Consider the following 5,934-nt stretch of genomic DNA (forward strand, 5'->3'; position numbering starts at 1 on the left):
CCGTGTTTGTGTGTGTTTGTGTGTGTGTATGTGTGTGTGTGTGTGTGTGTGTGTGTGTGTCCATGCCCCTATGTTTCTGTCAGGGTCATTTTTATGGCAGCAACTGGAAAAGCAACTGAGACAACTTATTTCTGTGAAACCCAGAAAAGTCTCAGAACTTGGAATGTGGGGGCTGAGTTCAGTACTCAAGCAATGAGCCTTTCCAAGGAAACCAGGTCACTGCCCGCAGCCGTCACGGGCCATGACCCACCGTCATGGCTCTGGAGGACCAGCCCCCACGCAGCCTGCCGAGACTCCCATTACTTCTCCAAAGATTCCTGGAGGAAAACGATGTTTGCTCTCTCGCTGCACGGTTGCAGGGCCCCGTCTGGGAACTAGAGCGCGGCAGCACTTGGCCGGAATCTGTACCAGATGGGCTGCATGGCTGGCTCTGCGGATGGAAGACTGGAGCTTCTGGGGCCAAGGTGGCTGGCTCACTTGGGTTATCTTTCTGTGGGGGAAAAAAAAGAAAATCACTTCTTGCACAATTTGCTGAGGCTGCACTAATTTCTGCCAGCTGTCTCAAAAAAAAAAAAAAAATGCCCAAGATTGGCCGGGGTGAGGCTTCAGGACAGAGGAGAGCGAGCCAGAAGAATGACTGCTAATGGGCTGCATCTGACAGCTGAGACTTTAAACCAATGAGACTTTCGGAGCACTTTGTAACCTGGAGTCTTCATCAGCCTTGCTGACTCGGAAGCGAGGGGAAAGCTGCTCAACTTAATCCAACTTCCAAGACTTGACACAGTTAAGAATCAATCGCCTAGGATAAGTGACGCGGAGGATGTCTGGGAGGGCTTCTCTTAAGTAATTGATACGGGAGGACCCCCACACACTTCCCTGGGCTTGGAGAACTTACTCTATGTATCCATGGAGAGGAGACTGGGGGCAGGCAGGCATGCATTAACCCATCGATCTCCACCCTGCCCTGTGGAAGGGATGTGACCCCTGCTTCAGCTGAGGAGCTGGAACCTGGAACTGTGAGCCAATCATTTTTCTCTCCTAAGTTGTTTTGGTCGGGACATTTTATCACTGCAGCAGGAAGCACAGCTAAGAATACAGAGAGAGAGGAAAAAAAAAACTCATGGTAGCAGAAGAAAAGAAAGGCAGCTCCGGGCTCTGGCCTGTTGGAAATGTTCACGGCCATTCAAAAGTTTGGCAAAAAGTGAGGGAGGGTCGTATAATAATAACCATAATTTGATAATAACAAGTATGATGATGATAAAAGAAAAAAGTATGGTTAGTTCAGATATGATGATAATACACAATTCCCTTCAAGAATGAGGCTTTACTAGAATAAGTCGGACTGACAGACATGATTGGACCTTAAGGTTGAGGGAAGACACCATTAGACAAAATAAAAAAAAGAGTGCAATATGCTTCTGAGGGGATTACAATAGCACCCTTAAATTGAAGGGACAGTGTCCCTTTAAGACCCAGAGCATAAGAGACAGACAAGTAAAGACATGGCTATGGCTGACTTACATGAAGAGATACCGGAGGGAAGAAAGGAGAGCCACTTCAGTGAGCCTTCAGAACGTATCACAGAACCAAACCCCTGTGCAGTCTCCAGAACAACCTAGAACAAAGGAAAAGATCTGACTTCTTATCACCTACTAAGGCCTTGGTGGGAAGTTTCACGTAGTATGGTTTAGTTCAACACAGTGTTATGGAACACAGACCGGGAAGGGGCCGGGTACCATAACTGGAGAGCTGTCAATCCACAGCACAGATAGCTGTGTGGTTTCTGGTCCACAGAGTGCTGGAGGGAGGTGTAACCTGATTCAGGCTGTGGGGTCTGACCTGAAGGTGCGGGGCACCTAACATTGCTAAGATTGTGTATATTACCTTCCGTAGAGTTTCAGATCGGCACAATGGCTATGCGACTCAACATGTTCATCTCCTTTCCCTAGCGTCACAGTGGCTACTCTGCCAGTGCTTCAAACACCACTGACTTATAACCTCATCGTTCTGAAGGCCTGAAGTCAGAGATGGGTCTTACAGAGCCAAAAGCAGTAGTATTTCAGAGGCATAAGACAAAAATGACTCTACATCATTGTCAACTTCGAGCGGCTCCTCACACTCTTTGGCCACCTCCTTCCTCTGCTTCCATAGTCACAAGTTCCTTCCTTGACCCTGATCTTGCTACCCAGATAATCCAGAAAAGCCTCTAACCCAAGATCCTCAATTGCCCTGTAAAGTTGCTTTACTTGCTCGTGGGGCACATTTAGTAATGTTAGGACTTAGAAGGTACACTTCTTGGGGAGCTCTTATTCTGCCTGACACGCTTGGTAGGCATGGAAAGAGAATACAGGGAGATGCAGAGCACCCTCTCCTGCACTGGGTGCTAGGTGGTCCAACGAAGCTGTGGCGTTGGCTCCACGCACTGCACTTGGCCAACCAGAATCAGAGCTGTCTGCCGCTAGAATGTAACGTGGAGAAATACCGTCCGTCACTGAACAGCCTCTCATACAGTGCGAAAGATCGAGATGGAGCGCTCAATAGTTAAAAGGAAAGAACAGGGAGAGATAGAGTTGGGAAAAGGCTTAAAATTTGAAGTTTGAGGAGCTGGAGAGCCAGCTCAACACTAAAGAGCCTTTGCTGCGTTTTTGAAGAACTCAAGTTCAGTTCCCAGCATACATACCAGCAGTTCACAACCATCTGTAATCCAGTTCCAGGGGATCTGACACCCTCTTCTTATGACCTACACACATGAGCACATACACACAGGCATATATAAATAAAAGTAAAAAGTCCAATTATTACACTAAACCAAAAACATGATTTTAGAGTTCTAGTCTTACAGGAGTGGTAGATGAGCTCCCATCTCTCCATTACGACCTATAAGAAGATAATGATTGATAGGGAAGAAAAATCTCCCTCAGGGGCATGGAAGCTGGTAGGGTAGCCATGTACCTGTAAACATAACACACCCACATTCCTGTAAACAACCTTCACTGAGTCCCCCCCACCCCCACACAAGGAAAATTGACAGGAATGGGAAGGGTCAAGAAAGGTTAGGGGGTGAATATGATCAAAATAAACTATACAAATTAATGAAAGATATCATAAAGTCATTACACATAATTAACATATGCTAATGAAACATCTTTAAAAGAAAAATTAGTCTCCTAGTTGGAAGTGACAGTATAAGACCTGTAACCCCCAAACTAGATGCTGAGGCAGAAAATCTCAAGTTTGGGGCCAACCTGGACTACATAGCAAGACCTTGTCTCAAGAAAAAGAGAAACAGCAGTAATGTAGTTTACCAAAAAACTATGAAACAATTCAAGAAAGTTTCTTGGGAAACCAGTCAACAATGGGTGGATAAAAACACGGGCTAGCACTCTCAGCTTTCTTACCTAGTTTCTGACAGACATAGAGACTCTATAAACTACTTTCTGTTTACATAGGCTCATATGGATTTGTGGAGTGAGAATAAAGGTGAAGACGGTAGAAAAGTCATTATCATTTTCAAATTGAACAGAGGTGTGTGGCAATGGAGGATGGGGAACTGGGGATAGCAACCAGAAAGTCCCAGATGTCAGGAAAGCAAGAGCCTCGCAGGACCCCAATGGGATGACATTAGCTGAAATACCCCACAAAGGGGAAGGAGAACCTGTGGAGACCATATCCAGAGGTTAGGCATGGAGGGATGGGGCCACCCACCCATCTCCAAAATTTTAACCCAGAATTGCTCCCGTCTAAAGGAGATACAGGGACAAAGAATGGAGCAGAGACTGAAGGAACGGCCATCCAGAGACTGCCACACCTAGGGATTCATCCCACATGCAGACACAAAACCCAGACACTATTGCTGATGCTGAGAAGTGCTTGCTGACAGGAACCTGATACCACTGTCTCCTGAGAGGCTCTGCCCGATCCTGACCAATACAGCTGCAGAGACTCGAAGCCAACCATTGGACTGAGTGCAGGAACCCCAATGTTAGAAGAATGACTGAAGGAGCTGAAGGGGTCTTATCTGGCATCAGTGGGAGGGGAGACCCTTGGTACTGTGAAGGCTTGATGCCCCAGTGTAGAGGAATACTAGGGCAGTGAGGCAGGAGTGGGTAGGTGGGGGGAAGCACCCTCATAGAAGCAGGGTAAGGGGGGATGGGATAGAGGGTTTGCAGATGGGAAACCCAGAAAGGGGATAACATTTGATATGTAAATACATAAAATAAAATAAAAAGTTCCAAGACCACCTTATTGTTATTACATACATGTGATACTTTACAGGCAAAATGTAATAATTAGTGTGTGCATATGTAGTGGTTTGAATAAGAATGGCCCCACAGGATCATAAATTGAAAGCTTGGTCATTAGGGCGTGGCACTACTTGGCAAGGATCAAGAAGCGTAGCCTTGTTGGAATAGGTGTAGGCTTATTAAGAGGAAATGTACCACTGGGGTGACCTTTAGCCTCTCTCCTCTCTCTCTCTCTCTCTCTCTCTCTCTCTCTCTCTCTCTCTCTCTCTCTCTCTCTCTCTGTCTCTCTCTCTCTCTCCTGCCAATCCAGATGTAGAACTCTTAGCTACCTCTCCAGCACTTGCTTATGTGCCATTATGAAATTCTAAGCCAGCACCAACTAAATGTTTTCCTTTGTAAGAGTTACCTTGGTCACAGTGTCTCTTTAGAGCAACTGGACACTATGTAAGACAGCACATGTTCATGTAGGTGTAAGTTTCTGAAGGTGTGCTTATGTTTGTGTGTGTGAGTGTGTGTGTGTGCATGCGTGTGTGGAGAAAAACAGAGAGATTGAGAGGGGGAGGGAGAGAGAGAGAGGGAGAGAGAGAGACTGGTATTAACTCTGGGTGTAGCCCACACAGGAATTTTCCATCTTGATTTCTGAGACAAGGTCTCACATTAGGAACTGAAGCCCATGGATGAATCTAGACTAGCTGGACAATGAGCTCCAGGAATTCAGCTGCCTCTATCCCCCAGAGCTGGGGTTACAAGCACATATCACCATATAAAGGTTTAAAATAAAATGATTTGTCATCTGGAGAGATGGCTTAGCAGGTCAGAGCATGGACTGCTGCTTCTGCAGAGGACCCAAGTTTAGCTTCCCATCACCCACATTGGGTGGCTCACAAAACATGACATAAACTCACTCATACATGTAAACCAAATAAACCTTTAAAATGTATTAAAAATAAAATAAATTTTAAATATGCTAACTGGCAAAATAAATCAAACTTTTTATCTAACCCACAGAACAGTGAATACAAAAGAGCTACAAACATATGCTCACTTCTTCATGTCACTGTCAACCAGCAAGATACAAATTGAAGGTACACTGTGCCTGTCAAACTGGCATAAATTTAGAAGAGTGGCCCCAACAGCAGGTCAAGATGTGGAGTAAGCTGTACTTTGCAAAGAAATTCAAAAAGTTGTGGGCTATTTGGAAAGCAATCTCACAACACTTGATTAAACTTCAGATTAAAATTCAAAACAGCACACCAGAGACTTGTAGTGTATCCCTAAGAAATCAATAAAAACCCAGAACTTGAGGTCTCACTGTTAGCACATTGTTCACAGGCCAGAAAACCTGGTATAAAGCAAACAGATGGCCAGGAATGGTGGACAGACAGAACATAGTAGGATTTGCCCACACCACATCTTTGAAAAGAATGGGTATCAGTTAGGAAGAGGTATCCTTGAGACATTCTAGAGTGAAAAATAAGCTTAAGAAAATTGTTCAGAGGCAGATGAGATGGCTCAGTGTGTTAGGGAGCTTGTCAAGCCTGGACATCTGAGTTGGATCTTCAGAACCCATGTGGAAGCAGAAGAGAAGTGACTCTTGCTCAAGTCCTCTCATCTCACATAAGCCTATGACCAGAAGAGAAGGGACGGAGAGAGGGAGGGAGAGAGAGAGGGAGGGAGGGAGGGAGGGAGG

The sequence above is a fragment of the Mastomys coucha genome, unplaced genomic scaffold (genome assembly GCF_008632895.1).
Source record: "Mastomys coucha isolate ucsf_1 unplaced genomic scaffold, UCSF_Mcou_1 pScaffold1, whole genome shotgun sequence".
Taxonomy (NCBI): domain Eukaryota; kingdom Metazoa; phylum Chordata; class Mammalia; order Rodentia; family Muridae; genus Mastomys; species Mastomys coucha.